At 38.4% G+C, this 20,950-nt stretch overlaps 1 protein-coding gene across 1 annotated transcript in view; it reads right to left on the bottom strand.

Annotated features, from left to right (window-relative positions):
* The window catches only part of NCOA2 (nuclear receptor coactivator 2), a gene marked incomplete at its 3' end in the record, with an annotated part of 149,014 nt that overhangs the window by 88,936 nt on the left and 39,128 nt on the right, over positions 1-20,950 (bottom strand). Inside the window, exon 2 of the mRNA XM_009069239.1 lies at positions 1,860-2,104. The remainder of the gene's footprint in view (positions 1-1,859; positions 2,105-20,950) is intronic.

Below are 20,950 nucleotides of genomic sequence, written 5' to 3'. Positions count from 1 at the left end.
ATTATTAGCAGCTTTCAAAATATATTAGCTCATAATGAGCTTCCATTTCCATTCTTTCTCTCTTTCACATAACCGAAAACATTTTCTACACTGGATTAGATGTGACACTGAAATAAAATAGACACGTTGATAAAACAAGTCACCCTCCTCTCCTCTCCCGCCCCGTTTTATGGGATACGCAGGAACAGCAGTTTTTATTTTTCTTGGCGTTCCTCTCTCCACATTAGCTGAAAATCTCCCCCACATAGCTGTGCCAGCATGCTGCCCTGCAGGCCCACAACATCCCTGCTGCTCCAGTCCCGTGCTTTCTCCTAGCGAGCCCTGCGAACTGTACGATCCTTTCGTAATGTGTACTATTGCATCAGTCTAATTGCAACATAATTCTCAATGCTCTAGGTAAAGCAAATAATTTCATTTTTAACTTCTGCTCATAAAATACTGATTGTTTCCCCCCACCCCCGCTGCCATTTTTGTTTGTTTTTAAAGATTTAAAGAACGACTTGCACTGCACAGCAGTAGTCAAACAAAAATACCTCGTGTTTTCTTAGAAAGCAGCTCTTAAAAATATTGCTCAACACCTAAAGCATTACTGCAGCCTTTCACAGAGCCATATGCAGTCGATCCCCTGTGAGCAAGCTTGAAGGGGAATGTACATTCTTACTCTGTGTATTTAATATAATATTCAGCCATTATCAAAGCATCATAGCTTTTTACTCTCTCTCCCCTGCAATGGAGAGTAACAGCTTATCTGGCAAACACACTCACTATGTTTCTAGGCACCAAAGACACGCTCCTGGTCAACTCATAAAATCTGATCTAATGTTAGATATTTGCATTCAGGTTAGCTAAGTTAAAACAATATTTAGCTTAATCATGCCTTGGCCAAAAAAAAAAATCTCTATTATTTCCTGATTACAACAGCATTGTAGCTAGCTATGGATATCACACTGGGAAAATACAAATCCTGAGTCAGAGGAAATGCAGATGAAATTGTGACCCCAAGACATTATGATAGCAGGCATTACAAATACTCTCTACTTACTATCTGATACAATAACCAGGCACAAGAAGCATGTGCCTGCAATGAATGATGAATTTACACGGCATGTTGGTTTTATGTACATATGCTATATCTGAGTTGAGAGCATCCAAAAATGCTGTGCTTCTTGCACTCCAAATCATCTTACACGATAGAAACGTCTACACTAAAACTAATCTGCCAAGGCAACCACTCACAGGAAGAAATACAAGAAGTTTCAGAAAACCTAAACTTTGCCTTTGTTTGCTTTTGTGGCATGGTATGCATCACAGTTACATCACACCATTTCCACAGCACCTCTGCATCATGCAGTGTACAGAACTACCACTAATCAAAACAGAAATCTGCTTAACTCTTGGCAGTTGGCATATGGTCCTATACCTTATTTACTGCATGCTACTCACATCTTTTTTGGAAGATGGAACAAGTGATTTCTTTGTGAATTCAATGGTGCAGCTGAGTGCTTCATCAACATAATGGTTAGTCCTACCATTACTCTGTTACTCCTAACTTAGAATAACTGTGCTATTCCTAGCTTCCTAACTAAAGCAGTGACAGCTTTAAGATTAAAATCATTCTCCAGTTCTGAAGACAACTTTGCCTCCAGTTTGGCATAACTCAGACCTAATCTTTTCACAACACGTAGTATTACGTTATGCTTTATATAGCACTTTCAAACCTCAGCCCCCACTGCCTCACTCACAGTTATCAGTGCTCAGCACTTTTCCAAACAAGATCCAAAGATCTCAAGTCACCCACAAGAAAGCAAGACACATGCATTTGGCAAAGACATGAGAAAAGCTGGGATTGAGCAACTCACCTAGCATCACCTAGGAAGTCTGCAGCACAGCCAGGAAGAGAGTCCCACTCGCCAGGGCAGCATGCAGCTGCGCAGAGCACCAGAACAGCTCCTGCCTCCTGCAATCCCCTGCCTCGTCCACCACGCACGTCCCGACTTCTGCTGGAAGTGAGGCAGGGGTACTACAAAGAACAGTCTTCTCCAACACATCAACCAGATTCATTCCCAGAGCATGTCCATCCTGTGCAGGGCACGAAGCAGGGGTCCTGTGGGAAAAAACCAGCATGTCAGCACATGATTTAATATCATTAAATTGAGGAGCTTCCTCGCAAGGGGCAAAACGAAAGATTTGCAAAGACAAGCTCAGTTTTGATGTTCCTTGACTTGGACACTGCCACACAAAAAATGTCTGCACTCACCACTTCTGGAAATAAGAAATTGAAACATCAGACCTTATATGATGTCATCACACAAAAACCAGCAGTTAGGTTGATATCTTCAGATATACTGTGCAGCTCTTGTGGCAAAGTAGTAAACAGGTTGCAAATGTGAATCAATTCTCTGCATGGAAACTAGCCATAGGCGATGGTTAAAAAGATTCTCAAGGAGCTTCTACTGAAATCAAAGAGTGTTTACTTAATATTCAAAGATCTCTGGACCTTCCAGAACAAACTCCTCTGCCTATTTTTCTCAAGCCATATCCTCTGGCCCATGTTGATTCAAGCATTGGTCCTTTTTCATTCCTATCTTCGTTGCCCTTGCCAAGCCTCACCTTACGCCCAAGTCCCAGAGGTTTTTCATCTCTTCCGGCTCAGTCACTTCCAAGCTTGGCTAGCAGTGCCACACTCCCCTTGACCCCCCCTTCTTCCTCCCTCCTTCATTCCCCAATATTAACTCTCACTCTCTGGGTCTGACTCTCCTGTTAACAGTCATGACATTTTAGCAGCAGGACCACACTAGGACCCCATGCATGTCAGTGTCTCACAGGTCCAATTTCGGTTCTCCAGCACTGCAGTACAAGGCATCGGTTTTGTCCACCAGCTCAGCCTTCTCCTCCCCTTCCAGGCCACACAGCTGTCACATGCTCAAGACTACATGTGAAAAGTGCCATTTTGGTTAGATCTGAGAATTTTGCAGTACTGACAAAGGCAAAGCCATGATTCATAAGCTGTTCTTTCCAGTGCCTATCACCAGCACTTCCCACATTGCCATCTAACTCCTAGTCTCTGCTCCAAAGGGAGGGACGGGGAGCATTTCCAAAAAAACTAAACCAAACCAAAACAAACAACCCAAAAAGTTTCTATATAAAAAATCAAACACATTTACAATGGGAAACAACTTTTTTTTCCACACATTCTTACAGACAATGAATATTTTAGCAGCAAAAGAGCCTTTAAGCTAGAGGCAACAGCCTAGCCATAAAGGCTAGCATTCTGCAAAGTTATAAAGAACTCTTAGGAGCACCCTATACTGGGAAGTGCCAGGCAGCCTTTCTTACTGCAAGTCCTGGCACTCCCCTTTCATCCCTTAATAGCTGAAGTCATTCAGCTGGCTGAATCAAGAATTGCAAATCTTAACAACCTGAGACCAGTGGTCAAACTGAGGAGAAGCAGCTGCAGGTGCACAGTGCAAAGGAGAACACCAAGCCACATGCCTACAACCAGTGTTCAAACAGCACCACTGAACAGCGGCATTCAGTCCAGCCAGCATTTCTTTGGATGTCACCGTTCTCATACTAGACGTACCAATGCCTGCCTGAAAAGTTATAGCTGCTCATAACATGCTTCTAGGCCATGAAAACCTGAAGGAAAATGGGTTAGCTTCATTTCTGATGAAGGTCACACACAGCTAATAGAGATAATTTAAGCAAATCCATTTCACTTTGCATTTGCACTAAATTAGGAGCAGCACTGTATCAGTCACAAAGAGGAAGGGTAACTTCACACAATAATGTTGCTTGTGATCACCTGTGCCTGCCTGGAGCTGAAGCAGCCTTCTTGTATGAAACCCTGGGAAACTTTTTCTTTCCCTTTCTCTATTTAGTACTTACTTATCTCTTATTTACCTCAGCATGAAAAACAAATGCAGCACACTGTCAAACTAATATACAGAAAGGAAAACCTCTCAAAAAAGACAACACATTATTTTAGAGCAAAGTCCAATTTATGTATTTTTATACTGAACAAACAGGGTAACAATTTCTTGATGGCTCTTGTAAATACTTTGCACTAACATGGTCCAGAAAACCAGACCAGGAAAAGACAAAAACATTCTCACATGCTCACAGATGGATGCAAATGGATTAAATTCACTATGACATTTATTTTTCAAGAAGAAATAATTATTTCTAAGGAATGACTAACTATTTCTGTGAAATCATGTTTCATCTAGAGACATCTGATGCACCTAATTTTCAAAAAACACTTAGTAACTACGGCAAAAAAATGTACAGAACCCACATGCACATTCCTAGAACATTCATGTTAATTCTTATGAAAATAAACTGAGAAGCTTCAACATCACTGTGTAAAACATAATGAGCATTAAAAGTTCACTTTTGTTTTCAAAGATTTCTAATAAATAATTTTATTATATCTTGAATTAAATTTAAGTCATGAAACAGCCTATCAAGCACCTATAATAGCTTTATGTATTTTTAAGGCCAAAATAATTATCCGGTCACTAGTTACAGTTAAGATGAAAAATATAATCAGGCTGAATGAAAATTCAATCTACAATCATGGAAACTACACAGAACTTCTTGCTTAAAAAAAGAGAGCAGAATTTCATGCACTATTTCATTTGGCAGAGTATAACACATTTGCTGTCAGCAAAGGACTTGTTTCAGTGAAGAAAAAGGAAAAAAATGCATTTCCATTCATACAGCAATGCCCAAATGATTAGAAGTATCAGGCACTGGTAGTTGTCTCTCAGCTGTAAGCAAGTGTAATACATTTCATTCCTACAGGCCACTACATTGTGGTCCTAAAAACTCACCCGAAGTCCAGCAGACCTCCAAAAAAGCTATCTGTTTGCTTAACATAATATAACCTAATTATTTTGTCATCAAAATCAATATTTATGGGCTAAAACACTGTACCAAATAGGAAAGCTCTAATGTAAAACAAATCATAAAACACTGATAATGGAAATGCTTGAAAAGGCTCTAGGATTGCATGTATTTACGTAAGATTTGTGAATATATAAACACTTGGTTATATATGTCAAGAAAAAGGTGAGGCTCAGTTCAGTGAACTAATCATCAAAAAGACTAATCTTCCTTAGGACAAGTGTATTCCTACAAGGACTTAAGACAGCTGGCTGAAGTGTATTGAACATCTTATCCAACAGAGGCAAGCTTTACTACTTATCCAAGACCATTAGTTCATTGTCAGGTAAGATTCCCTTTTTCTTTATTTTATTTTTAAAGTAGTTTCCAGCATTTCTGAAATACAAATTACTCTCTGAAAACCTTCAACAGCATTTCATTACTGATACAACTATCACAAAAGCCATACTACAACGCAAATAACGTATCATTTGGTGAGGGATTCTTCTCTACATGGTAAAACTAATTCTGTTATTAAACTTGTTTAGGGAAGATGTTCTTTACATCATAATAAGGAGCAAAATTTCCTACAATACTAGAACTTTCAAATGTCAAAAATCCCCTAATCATGGTTTCCTTTTTAATTTCAAGAAGTATATCAAAGAATTCTATAATCCTACACAACTACAAAATCTTACAGACTAGCATCAACATAAAAACTACTTCATGCATTGATCAACATGTATAGTGTAGTTTACTCTTTTATTTCAGTCTGTTCAAATAACATGACACAATGAGTTCAGTATAAAACATTATGGTTCTTATGCAAAAGAACAGACTCCCACATTAAGGTTACTGCTCCACAATACATTGCATCCAGCTGCTCACAGCTTGCCCTCACACTGAAAAGTAGATTAAAATGGAATAGCAAACTTATACCTGTTCTCCACTGATTTTATTGACTTAGGGCGTATTATAAAAATAAAACCCAAAACAACACATAAAATAAATGTGAGTTACCAATACTGACATCACCACCTACAACTTCCAACAGCTGTGGCACTGAAGCCTTAATTTTGTGTCTCATTGTTATATGAAAAGAAGCCCTTGTCTTGGAAGCCAAGTCTGACACAATAAACACCCACACCACCAAACCTCTGCTGCTAAACCCATCTAGTATCATTGCAAGTTCAAGATATTACTGCTTCAGTTCAATATTTTCAAGGGCAAATGCCTTTCCCATTCTTTACCAAGTATTGAGGGTAACACCAGGTCCAAAGTGAGGCAAAGGGTCATAGCTTTGTGGACATCAAGTCATGTCCCCCTCTGACTTTCACCGGACTGACAGCAATTTCCAGGACCTCAAGCACTGTTCTGACTGACTAAAGGTTGGTCATTTCATAAGCACTTCTTTAGACCAATATTTAAGTTCACCTCACTTCATGTACTCTACAAGAAAATTTGTTTTTCTTATGCCTAGGAATGCGAGTGCCAAAAATAGCGACAGAGCAAATAGTAAGGGGTATATAGTAGTATGCCATCCATATGCTATCTACTAGAATAAATCTACTTACAGTTTGTTATGTTTTCAAAACAATACACTTGAGTCTCAGATGTGTGAAAATTGGAAGTCATACACTTACATGTGATTCAACTTTCTAAAAAAATTAAATCAGAGAGTTATAAAAGCAAAACTGAGTAACAGCACAGACACAAGGTTATCTTGCATAGAAAGCTAACAAAAAGTCCCTAGAACAAATGCAAATACACCTGTAGCATTCTATGGCCACTGAACTGGCTATTTGGACATATCTCAGACTGAAGATGACTCCTGGCACACATTTGGCTTTGGTACTGTAGCAAAGTAAACCATTTAAAGTTATCCACTTATTACTGTGGCTCGGAACAGGAATACACTGTGGCCATTTATTCTTGTGAGCAAAACCCCCTTTTTGCTTTATGACTATTTTAAAACGATGTTTTAGTTTTCACTGAGCCAATTTTCAGAAATTCAAAACTAAATTATAAAATTCATTCAGAGTTCAAAGACAAAACCAAACCAAACCAAACAAAAAAACCCTGAGAAATATTATTGCTCCTAAACATACAGAAATGCATTTCATGCACAGGCTCCTTGACAAAATAGTTATAATTAAAATCTATTATACTGTTTGTGCTCAATTTGTGAGATTTTTTTTTAATAAAATGTTCTTTTTTATACCACCTTGCTATTCCAATAGTGTGTTTAGCTCCAGAAACAGTAGGTTTTGGGTCTGAAATTCATGATGAGGAGCAGAGAATATTTTCTAACAGATACTGCCTGAGAAAATGTCACTTTGGTGCCTGAATGCTTGACAGCTCTGATTTAATATGCTTATTTCTTCTCTACTCCCTGGGCTACATCTGTAAAACTTATTCATCTCCTTTCTGAGATCTCCTACTTGAACCCACAAATCTTTCCCCTCATATAAATACCCCAAACACCACAGTGTTGTTCTGGACAGAAAGGGTGCTGTTACCCTAGAGTACTGAGCCAACCTAACAGCTAACGACGATTAAAAAGTTACTGTGCTCCTGTCCCTTTCCTTGCATTCATCCTATCCTGCTCAGTTTATCCTGCCCTACCAAACCTTCTCACTCACCTGTTGCTGCTTCTCCCCTCTGCACAGGTATTAACACCTGCTAGCCCAAAGACTAGGAATCAGTCACATTTGCTTTCAAGTGGGTGAGTACGTTTGTTTAAGCCAGACAAGCCCTCTAAACCACGTAGCTCTCCCTCTGCAGCCTGATGACTATTGCCATCTTCTGTCTCTTTCCTACTGAGGGTGAAGAATCTCTGAATCCCCCAAACAGCAGTTTCCAAACTGCAATTCATGGTTGATAGCCATGGTAAGTGCTCTATAGCTAATCCAACAAAGCCATATCGTACACCATAATTCTAAATGCCTAAATTTCACAGTTATAGCAGTACCCAGTGAGAAAATTTAGTAGCGGGGGAACACCCTAAAAATTTAGGGAAGCACCTAGTAATAAAGCCTGCCTCTCCTGGGTCCTTGTGCAAGAACTGCAGAAAGTCTCCAGTACAGCTGGTGACCAGAGCATGCCCCAGTCTTAACCTATGCTCTCAGTGGTGCTTCTCTCACTTTCAAGCCAGTGTGACTGACTACTATGGACACCACACACTTAACACACTTCAAACGGCACAGTGCAGCAATTATGGAAGCTTTTCTTAAGTCTTTCAGCAAAGAAGAAAAAACAACAGTAACTTCAGTATTTTGGTTCAAATTGAGCAGCCTGGTTTGTATTATTTTAGGATTTCTTGCCAAGCATTTTTTTTTTCTCTTTAAGCCAACTCACTATGGAACCCATATGAAGGAACAGCTTCTCTACCACATAATCTCCCCAAATGTGAAATGGTTTCAATATTTACTTCCAGTGACAGTTGCCACACAGAAACAAAGAATTATTATATATTAATCCCATGAATTTCAGTCAAAAAAGAATGTACAGTATTTAAATGCAGTTTTAAAATAAGATGATTCTACTCAATTTACTAAGCATAATACTATGCATATGCATTCACATAGCTATACATACATACACATAAAACTATAAAAAAAAAAATATATATATATGGTGACTTTAAAAAACTGCCCCAAAATGTTACTCAGATCGTCTACAAATCAAAACAGCACCAATTTTATGACTAAATTTGATGACTCATTTTTCTTCTTTGGTTCCAGGATCTTTCTGTAGACACCCCCAGAAATGAGGAAACTGCTTTTGTTCCTCTTGAACACAAATGGAGTAAGTTGCATCTCTTAAAAGAGATAAAATATTTTAATTGTTTCAAGTGTTCCTGAAGTGCAAGTAAAATCAAATGGAAGAGCTGCCATGTCTACAGTGCAACTGCAATCTGCAGATTTCACCAAGTTAAAGTAATGCTCTCATGGAAGGTAAGGTGCAAAGAAATTCTGACTACAGATAAATTAAAGGAGGTAAAGAGAGCCTCACGCTTTGCTACGACCATCAGTCACGCTCATTGCACCTATTTGGAGCACCCTGAATACCACCATGCTACATTTCTGTCCTCCTTGGTTTCAGAGGAGGACCCTGCTGACCCATCTCATCTGATCCCTGAGTCACATGAGTGCTACTCCTCCCTTCAGCCCCTTTCTGGGAACCTAAGGGCCTTTTATATGATTGCTACCTGACTGGTTTCTAGCCAGGCAGGCCAGTTTTACTGCTGTCTTAATGACTGCAAATGAGACAACTGAATTTTCCAGTTTTCTGAGTAGCCACTCCAGCAGGGAATGCGTGGAAACACTGGTGCACACGCCTGGCCGTGGCCCTGCAGACTCCCAGCTCTTGCACCACATTGCTGCCATACCCTTGGCGTGGCTGGTACCACTGCACATGCCCACGGCATTTGAGCATGCAAAACAATCATCTTTAGATGCAATTTAACTTTTCTCTGAAAAAAAGTGGTCGGCTGGCACACCTAAGTCTATTCCTACTCTTGCACGTCAACAGGACAGTCAGCCTCCCATGCTAGCAACAGTCTGCAAAAGGTTTTGTAAATTGTCCTTTGGCTTTTCACCCCACTTCCCATACAGCCCAAACCATCATTCCCATCTATCGTCCTTCTGTTCATGAGGTAGGTCTTTCAGAGTGCCACCCTTCTGAGCTGCACTAGGAGGATGGGCAGAGAGGGAGTTGGGGATATTACCCTGGAAGGTGTTAACGGCCACCATCAAATGGTTCTTTGATCTCCAGGCAATTACAGAGCTGGGCCTGCTAACCAGATGCAAGGGGCTCCCTCCTTCCCCCATTTCTTCCTTCTGCATCCCAGACGGACAGAAATGCCATCAACTTGAATGCAAGGCCCTATAAACCAATTATAGGTTTATTTTGAATTTAAAAAGAAGAAAAGGACTATTTTGCTTTCATAGGAGATGTCAAAAGGAGTTTGCAAACCAAAAGTGCAACTCTGAAAGAGGCTCTTGTAACAACTCCCGTCTGCTTAAGAGCTGCCTGAAAATATGCAATTTGATTGCTAAAATTTAACAACACTTGAAGTTCTCAGAAGTTCTTATCACAACCATATATAAAGAAAGAGAATTTTTAAAAGCTTCAAATACTAGATGAAAACCATATGAGATTGGTTTAGTGCTTTCTACTAATTAGTACTGCTTTTATTATACAGGGCAAGAAAATGACAATTTTTTTCCTAAACTGGCAGCGAACAGCCAATTCAGCAAGCTGCGTTTTTGTTTTCTGTGACAGGGCAGTGGAAAAATCTCTTTCATTTATTAGGTCTGCAGAGACCAGAACTGGCTGGGTGTCAAACCTGCTTTGTAAAAGCCCAGATCCATTCAGCCATGTGTAGATTCCATAATTCTTTATGACCTGTTATCAGTATCAGCTCCACAAAAGATGAAACTTTGGTGTCTTCCAATGAGTGTTACTGCAACCCTTTATAAAAGGGAGAAAAAACCTGAAGTGACAGGCCAACACAAAAAGGAAAAAAACTCTAATGGCAGTACCAAATTAGATTTCTTAGTACATGTTCTTTTCTTTTTCTTTTTTTTTTTTTTTTTTTTCTGCTAGATGAGCTTTGCATAAAGACATAAAATGAGGCCTCTTACAATCGTGGATAAGCAAGCTGTGTAACTATGCAAATTTTAAGAACTATTATTGCTCCATGCCCCACTATGTGCACCTATGCCTAAAGTGCCAGTTTCATCACGTCACTCATGATTGCAGAGTAGACAGAACTTGTCATGGGGACAGACAGGGCAAGGCCTTAAGCTGAAAGGATGCTGATGGCAACCTGAGACTGAAAAACAAACTCTGCTTTAGAAGGCTTCCAAGACAGAACAAAACTAGCAATATGGAGTGATTGACTTGCTTTTAACAACAACGATAGATTCCTAGATGGCTTTGATGAACTGGATACAGTGTGCAGCCCTGTTAAAAAGCTACATCTCTACACTGAGTCAGGTGCATGCTATCTTATATTCAGACAAAAATATCAAACTTCAATTTTCAGTAAACACGCCCATCACATTCTTACCTTTTCTATAACAGAACTTTATGAATAACAGCACTCGCAACATGTTTGAATCTCAGACTCTGAAACTGAAATAAGTAGTTAATCACTTTATTCAGCTGAAATATTCTTGGCTATGCTAAGATTCCTGTGAATCTCTCTATACTGTCAGCATTTGCTCGAAGTGTCCCTTTTTTTTAGCATTGGATTCTACTGCATCCTTTAAGGCAAAAAGAACTGCAAACTAACACACAAATGTTTCCCACATTATTAAATACTGTAAGCAACCATTCTGCCATTAAACCAAGGAATTCTTGTGAAACATTCCATAAGCTTCACATATGCTAAATGCCTAGCATCCTCATTTCGTGCTCTGTTTGCAAACTTGCATCTGACACATATGTAAACATTAGTAGTCTTAACACCACCTTCCCATGCCAGTTGCATGTAATCATCAATACAGATAAACATGCACACATGCACGTGATTTTCTTCAAAGTTTAATAAAATCTGCAGGGTCTTTAGGTCTCCGGAAAGTACGTGTGATTTTTATCACCACCACATAAACAGCCCTCTTTAATACTTCTCTCTTCACTATGCAGTCTGCAGATCACAGGAGCACAGACACTCAGAACTTAGTTTTATTTGCACAAGAACACAAGGAACGCTTTACAGCACAATTTCTCATATAGAGAAAAAGGGAATCTCTGCTCCTAGCACACAGATTCGCCACAATTCAAACTCTAGCCATAATTTGCTGATAGTTTGAGAGTAAGGATTAAAATTCTTAGAAGTAAACAAACCCAGCATTCATGAATACCACATAGAGACAATTCAGTGCTGTTTTAGGAGTACAACACAAATATGGCTCATTTAACATTTTAGAAATCTGCTGCAAAACATTAGAACTCTATCCTAATCTTTGTCCCTGACTTGAAGCAAAACAGCTTTGTGTTGTCTCTAAAAATAGGGAGGGAGTAGTGGGGGATGGGAAGGGGAGAGAATAAGAGGATAAGTGGGAGTGAGAACTGATACATCATACTGGCATTAATTTCTAAAAAGACCAGTGACTGGTATTTTAAGTCTATGGCTTTCCTAACAAAGTCATGCATATTCTCAATTATCAAATAAAAAAGGTCATCCTGTACTTTTTATTTTGTACATGCACATGCAAAGGAAAAAAAGGAAAAGTTTTGTTTCATCTGTTACCAAAACCATCATTCTGCAGTCAACACTTTTAATGAAATACAGGCCAAAGTATTAGTCAGAACAGATTCATGGAAAAACAAAGGAAATCTGTATGCAAATACAAACCTACCACGTAACCAAACCCAAGCTGAATCCTGCTCAAGTTCCTCCAAATACTGTCCTACAAGGCCCCCTACAATGGCTTCCACTCACTCCAGCTTCACAGCAACTGGCAGCAACTGTAATAGCCACTGCCCTGAAGATGAGAAATGATACTAATAGCATCATTAAAGCACTGAATTAAGTACTCTAAGTATCAAATGTGTCAGCAATATTGTCCATGTACATTAAAAGGTTTAAGATTCCTTTTTCTCAGGGAAGGACCAGACAGGGACCTGGCAGGGAAGGCTATGGTAGATTCTACAGAGGGGGCTATTGTGCTATAGGGAAGGCTGCGGCAGAGCTATTGACCAGCGAGAAAGAAAAGTTAATTGAAAACTATGGGGTTCCAAACAAGCAAAGAAAGTCAACTCATCGTGCCTGTCACAGGAAAACTCAGCTGCTGTGATGAGCCAGGGGCTAGCTGACTGGTGCACATGAGCATGGAGCATCACCAACACAGCACTTCAGGCCTGGCCCTGGAGAGGCAGAAGCAGCAACCTAACACTTTCCATGCCCTAACATTAGGCCAATCTCAGCTAGGGCTTTGTGTGAATAAATATGACTCTGGGAGTTTTTCTCAGAGGGTTATTTTTAAATACCTGACCATATGAGCTTCCTTGGAATAGGAAAAAAGAGAAGGCAAAACTAAACAGTCACTATATATATGTTTAAATATAACATTAAAAAACCCCACAAAATATTCAAACTTACTAGAAATGTTCGCTTTCATTTTAATTTTAAAGTTGGCAATGGACCTGGACCATAAAAAGGTTATATTCTGACTGAGATGCAGCAGCGGGGAATTTCTAAAACCAGTCTTTAAAACATATCATAAGAGGGGAAAAAAACCCCACCTTGCTCAGAATCTCTCACTTAGAAAAGCAGCAATTTGGGTTTGAGTCCTTACTCAGAGATGTGCTAGTCACTCAGAGCCAGAAGAGCTCAAGTAGGAAAGGCAATAGTAGTAAGTGCACAACACGAGCATATGGCTGTACAGAGTTCAGTTAACAGCAGCAACATCAACAAATAAGGTCAGGAGGTTTGACCCAGAATTTTCTCAAAATTATTTTCCCTGCAAGAAGCATTTGCACTAATGCCAAAAAGGCACTTAGAAGTCTTTATCTACTTCTGTTTTAAAATAAAGACATAAACACATCTAGGTCTACGTAAATCATCTCAAAAGATGTCGTGGGATGCTGAGAGCACATGGCCACAAGCACCAAGCATTATCAAGAGAAAAGGCTGAAACCCAGAAAGAAAACAATTACATCCAATGGCACGTTTTGGGAATACTGGTACTGTTTGACTGCTGGAAATCTAACAACTGTATTTTTCTAGCAGTACCTGTTAATACGTTTCGAATAAAATTCCGTTAACACTACCTAAAATTACACAGCAAGCAACTGCTTCAACACGTTTTCAGTACATAGAGGGAAGCATCTGTATAACAATTAATCTCAAATCAACTGTCCCTTTCTGTTTACTTGGGATTCTTTTGGCCGTCACTATCAATAATGCATGCAAAAATTTGCATAGCTCTACCATAGCACTGGTTAATTATCCATTTGCTGAAGTTCTTCTGAGCAAAATTATTTGTCAAACAAAATTGCCTTTTCAATAGAGTGTTTTGACAATGAAACTGTAAAATTTGACAGTGGAGCAGCAAAATTTAAATATTACAATTACATTATCTCAATATACATTATTAAATAGCCATTGAAAGAACAGTACTTTTTCCAGTGTGCACAATACCTTTCATAGTTACTTTAACTGCTTATTCCCTATTTTTCTCTTAGTTTTCTAACTTTGGACTTTTATAACATTAGAACAAACTGATTTTTTTGTTTCAAGAAAAGTCCACTCACCCCACATCTCAGAGTGGAAAACACAGTGATGCTAAGCCTTTTTTCAAGTAATAAACCCCTAAAAAAACCCTCAAACCAACTCCCTCTTCCCCAAAACTCACCAACAGACGCAAAACACCAGAAAGACCACCAAGCGATACTGCTTAATACTTACAGATTGACTCACTTTGATATTTGGATATTCAGTACATTCTAATTTACTACGCGTACGTCTGGATTTCTGGAATGACAAAGCTTCTCTTCACACAGCAGAGCACTCAAAACATTCTGCGCTATCTGTTCCAAACTGGTTTCCTTTCTGCTACATACACACCATATATTTGAGATGATCTGATAACTCACTTCTGGTTTTGCACAATTACTGCAGCTAATGAAGTTCCTGATTGTTTACTAGAGGGGGAAGGAAGAGGTACATCGACTTTTAACCAAACTCGGTGACGCTGTATGAATCTTCCCTGCAGTGGCCATTTTTAAATATGCATTTCGGTTCCAAAGCAGCAATTAAATAAGCTTATAAGATTTCTCTCAAAGTACGTATTTGTAAAAAAAATTAACAAAGGAAAAACAACCCCCTAAAAAGAGTATGAGCACTCACACCATGTGTACACTAATCATCCACAGACACAGAATAACTCCCTCTATTCCGTACACTTTTGAGTATTGAGTTCTGCACTTGTATTTGCAATACCCTTATAGCCCTAATCACATCCCAGAACCCTTCAACCTAAACAGCATTTAGGTTAATGGTTGGACTCAATGCTCCCAACCTAAATGATTCTATGATCTCTGACAATGCATTCGAGATTCCCCCACCCCAAAGAGCTGATGAAAGGCTGAAGGCAGTGAACTGAGACTGACAGGGGAATGAAACGAAATGTAGTATTTATGAAAGAAGATTTGGAGTTCCAACCATAAATTAGCTTTCTTCAGAGTTGTTTTATTCCTTGGTATTTATAACCAGTTACAAGATAATAGTTAATTTGGCACAAGTGCAACTGAGTATCTGCAGGACACTAAAGCCATTAAAACCATCTGCAGACAGCAAGTGGAAGTAAGTGATCCTAGGACTACTTCTTTCTGCAATTGCCTTTGTATCTTGAAGAGGAACTGCTGCATTTCCATCCATATAAAACTTTTCAGTGGTCAACAAAGTTAAGTTATAAAACTAAAAGCGAAATAAGCACAAAACCCATTCAAAATCACTTTCCACCATAAAAATCAGCTTTCACATGATAATCAAGGAATATGATTTCACTCACTTTAATCAGTGTACCCCAAGAACACAGGAATAGAAAATAAAGCTCTTGAGTTAGGACCTCACTGAGCTTGCTTGAGCAAATGGGTCTTCTCACATGGATGAATTATAATGCATCTAACCACAGACATTCCAACTGTGCTGCCCTCTGTACTTCACCACAATATTCACTCTATTCAACGTTTTGTCTTACTTCCATTGCCTATTGCATGACTGCACGCACCATTTAGTGCAGCATTCCAAAGTGTTCACTGTCAAGTATTATTTTCATAAGAGAACTTTCTATGAAGTTCAACAGTAAATTGACCTGCTTCACTTACAGTCTGGGATCAGCATGATGCACTATGCTTTCAACATGAGCAACAGGCAGTATATAAACATAGATGATTATTATGGAAACTTATTTTCCACAGTACTTAGGAAATACATGTATTTAAATATTCAAAGCACGTAATCTCCTGACTCAAAGTACAGCTTCTCCTTGAGAAGACTGAGCACTCAGCATTTTTGCAAATTGGACCAAAGCTGAGCACATGCAAGTAAGACATGTATTTAGTGTCAACCTCCTAAAAAGCTGAACTACATGTGAGCATCACAAAGGAAGCTGGCGGCAGAGCTCAGAACAGAATGCAGTTCTTTACAGCTGCCTTGGTCAGGACACTATTTTCTTACTGCAATCCTTGCCTAATTCAGCTTTAGGCAGAAATGTACCACAAAAACTTGGTGAAGATGGAAGCAACTAAAAATTACGTTTCATATTCATATTGAAATCTTTCAACATATATTATACTAATAGTTTGGCTTCAAATATTACCTTCTCCAACTTTTTGCTCCTTTTATGTGGGTTGTCAGCTTTACAGGCCACAATTTTTTATGCAGTAAGGTTTTTTATATATGTATAGGTTTCTACATATATAAATATCTTATACATATAGATTTCTATGGTTTATATACCTATAAAAGACTACAGCCAAAATTTTGTTGAAACATTAATCAATCAGACTTTGGGATAGGGAGCCAGTTTTATAATTTAAGCAATGAAGTGTGAAATAATGAAGTATCCATTTTGGAAAAAAAAAGGTCATTTGAAGACAAATTTCTCAGCTAAATGTGAAATACATTAAAAATTCACTGCTAAGGCAACTCTGCTTTTTTGGCATCATATTTGTAGCTGAACTGTTCATTCACGAACTACTAGCATGAGTTTGAATACAAATGTAATGCGTAAATTACACAGTCCCAATTCAAGATGTCTGTGAACTGAAAATAATAAACTAATCCAAGTCTCACATGAAAAGCCAGATGTTTATCATGCTAGGGAACTCAGGATTTCGTAGGATGGCATTTTCCACATTCTCTTTTGGATTCCCTTAGAAGGAGACTCATTCTATTTATGTGTGTAGAGAGCAAACACCTGATCCCCTTACAGAGCAGATTAGCAAACCAGATCTATTGTAATCCAACAATCTTACTACGGACAATAAAATTAACTTTTAAATTAATCTTTGAAGTAATGCTTTTCTTCATAGAAAGACAGCTGATGTTGATTAAAAACTACTGACATCCACTCCTGTATATAGTAATGTTCTGTTGTTGTTAACCCTGCCTGTAAAAACTTGCATCTTTAGTTTTGAATTCAATTTATTGAGCCTTCCTGCTATGGATCTGCTTATAGATTTGTTTCCCTAACTTATGGGCCTACTACCCCAGAGCTGCTCATTGTGTAGGAACAGAGAGGCCAGTAAAGGTCATCTCTTACAACTTTAACCTTGCCTTTTCAAAGGGATACACACCCAGTTTGTCAGCTCTTTTCTTAATCTTTAATCAAAATATCTACTGGGAGAAGTTCCAATTTATGAACCCAACTTGTGGGTGCGAGCAACCTAAATAACTACTACAGCTTAATACAGAAACTATACAACATCTTGGCTAATGCATACATCTTTCTTCTGCTCTAGGCTTTCCATTTACCCTGCCACATTTTAGTTCTTTTCATCAGGATTCTTTGGGAATTTATGGATTCAGCTGATTATTCACTATGACCCTTCTGCCAGCCACCTTCGTTATTTTGTTTCTGGAGGTAGGACTCTTATACTGAACTGTATTCAAATGCACATTTTGTTAGCTTGCTACTACTTGTGAAGTGATCTGTATGACACTGTAGGAGTTGTTTGTACTTTTCACTGTTCACAATTTCAAACACTGTGGTAGCTTTTCTAAACTTTTTTCATATACAAAGTTCTATTTCATATGACTGCTTTCTGCTAAACTAGTTGCTCAATGATTTCCCATTTACAGCACGTTAATTAGTCAGTGTTAATGTATCTCTTTGAGTTTGCCTTGTTCTAATTTCTTAAAATTCTGTGCAACACCAACTCCAACTGTATGGTTCACAGAGACATCTAAAAATTTATCCATAATGAATGGCAGTCATGATTCTAATTATTCCTTGAGACTCCCTGTAGTATCCAAATTTTCATCATTTGTTCTCTCTGGATATGCATTTCACTTAGCAGAATGACTGGAAGAAATATGGGCAAACAGTGATAGCAAATGTAATTGGGTTTTTTTTAGACTAGAGTTACAGAGCAATTTTAAGGAGAAGAGAGTCCTGATTCTTACTCCTTTGTCCCAGGCCTGTTTGCTTTACTCTTTTTTTTTAATGGCTCTGGATCAAAAGAACAAACAAAAATATTTTCAAAAATTCATAAGGGAACCTTGCACTGTCCTTGCACAGCTACTGCTGGGGAGGAGGAGGAACTGGACAGCAACCTCTGCACTTAGTCACCTAAAGTTTATCTGAGCTCTGTTTGTGGAACATATTGTATCTCAGCATATTACATGAAAACTACTAATTGTTCCTCCAGATAAAAATCAGATATGATCTTCTCAAATAAACTATGTTGTCTAGTATGAATTATATATTGCTGTGTTTTAATTCCTGGTTAATCAAGTCCTTGGTCAGCCTTTTCAATGATTTTCTCAAAGGTTAGAGTCAGTCTGTTAAGACTAGAATAAGCAACTTATCCTGCCCAAGACAATATTAATCTTCTTCTCAGTATATCTAAATTTTCCGTACGTGCAAGTTGAGGTGTGAGTGTGGGGGTGTTCAATAAAAATCTACATTATCAGTACAGATAATTCTGCAGATAATCCAACAAAGTTAGAGACCGAAGTCGACAAACTAAGCCTGTATGCTCAAATACTCTGCTATTTCAGAGCCTGCCGAGCCAGTACAGGAAAGACAAGTGTTTCAACACCAGCTCATGAGTTCAAAATATAATATTTATTTATTTAGCCAAAATACAAGACAAATACATTTTATTTTCTGTATTGTTAATTGCAAAGTTACAGTTTTCTCCTTGGGTTGCTTTGCTTTTTCTTCTGTTACTTTCTACAATCACAAGCTTCTGATTTAGATTCATCATCTTCCCTCCTCCCTGACCTGTCCCGTTCTTTGATTTGTTTCACACCATTACCAAAGTCCCTTAATTCTCTTCAGAATATTCATGGTTTTCAAATCATCACTTTTAATTTGCAGTGTTGGTTTCTTGTTGTGAGGTTTTTTGAAGCAATTCTTTTTCAAATCATGTGGCTTATCATTTGTTCATTTTCCAGTTTCTGTAGTGTAAAATACACAAATATACACAAATTTATGTGCACTTAGCTTTAGATATGTACCTTCCTCTCCAGCTAGTTCAGACTTGATCATGCTTGAAACTTAAAAAGTTGGGTTTTTTTGGCTGTGTGTTCAATCTTTGTTTCTTTATTTCAAACAACAGGATGCCTTGTTTTTTTCAGAGTAGGGCGCAAAATGTCTTTCCTAAGGATGTTGCTATTTCTTTATTCAGAATACCCAGTTATAGTACTGCTAGAGGGAGACCGTCTGTACTCCGCAGCTTGAAATCTCCCATGATATGCTCTTCTTTCCTTCTCTTCCTCATCTCTTAAAGGGTCAACTGTTCTCATCTGCAGTGTGACTTTAGCAGATCTTAATCTTACACTCTGTCATAAACATTTAAAATCATTTCCCATGGGGTTGTCCAAAAAATCACAGCTAATTAATGACACCATTTCTAACAAAGTCAGATGTCCTCAATACACTTAGCTCTGCTTCAGTTTTCCAATCATAAATCTGCATGTGAGGTGGGTTTTTCCTATTGTTCACTGTTCTAACATGGGGAAAATCAGTGTATACATACATACTTTTTTAAAATTTGCTATATATTTATAACCTGGATCAGATATCCATATACTGTAAACAGCACTCTAAAAAGTCCACAGTGATTTCACAAGAGATGCCATAACTTGATCCTTGGCTCATTTTCAGTGAGCAGCCTTTCAGAGAAGAAGGTTAACTTCCTTTACCACCATCTTCATTGCACTGGAATGAAAAAGTGAACTGAATGGAAGCAGGAAGATTTCAACCACAAAGGGAAAAAAATTAAATTTCAAAGGAGAAGTAGAAAGTGGCAAAACTGGGGACTAGTGTTTTGCAGCAGAAGTTAATCACAGCTGTACTCAAATTAGCATAGCTACAGAACTACCATCTGCACACCAGCACACAGGGCATGAGAACTCCACTGCTCTGCTCAAATTAAAGGCCAACATTGCTGAAGTCTTGCAAAATCATTTTACTTTGTTTTCAAAGATGCATTAAATCCCTGAATTATGTCATTCACTGTGGAACATGATCACAATTCCATTTAAAAAGTGGTTGGTTTGGCTTGCTGATGGCATCAGTTAGGAAGGAAGGTGCCTTATGCTAGAATGGCTGGCACCTTGCATGTCTGCTCACCGACTCCAGTGTATCTTCCCACCCCAGTCTTTTCCATCATTACTTCTCATATGCACAAAGATCTGCCATTCAGTAAAAGAGCATTACTAAATTAGGATCATAATCTCTCTCTGGCCCACATAACTCTAAACAAAAAGAATCAAACGACCAACTTTATTCTCCTTATTTATAAAGTGAATAAAGCAGCAAAGCAGGACAATGAAATAATCTCAGTGCACAGAGATATAAACAGGAGCCGTATTGATCCCTTTCATTAGTCAAGCAGAGATGAGAAACAAGGAAAAATGAAGCTATGATTTCTAAGTAGAAAAGCAGCAGTTTGAAAAATATATTTTATTATAGCAGTTCTAAGACATTTTCTAGATTTTTAATTCTAGTAAGGTTTTAACAAAATCATAAAATTATAGAATCATTATGGTTGGAAAAGATCTTGAAGATCAACCAGTCCAACTGTTAGCCTAACTCTGCTGTGTTCACCACTAAACCACATCCCCAAGCACCATATCCACATGTTTTTGCAGCAGTTGCAGGGATGGCGATTCCACAACGTACCTTGGCAGCCTATTCCAATGACTGACCACCCTTACAGTGAAGAAATTTTTCCCGTGTTCACCACTAAACCACATCCCCAAGCACCATATCCACATGTTTTTGCAGCAGTTGCAGGGATGGCGATTCCACAACGTACCTTGGCAGCCTATTCCAATGACTGACCACCCTTACAGTGAAGAAATTTTTCACAA

Source organism: Acanthisitta chloris, unplaced genomic scaffold (genome assembly GCF_000695815.1).
Source record: "Acanthisitta chloris isolate BGI_N310 unplaced genomic scaffold, ASM69581v1 scaffold17822, whole genome shotgun sequence".
NCBI lineage: Eukaryota > Metazoa > Chordata > Aves > Passeriformes > Acanthisittidae > Acanthisitta > Acanthisitta chloris.
This window is presented reverse-complemented; position numbering and strand designations above follow the sequence as displayed.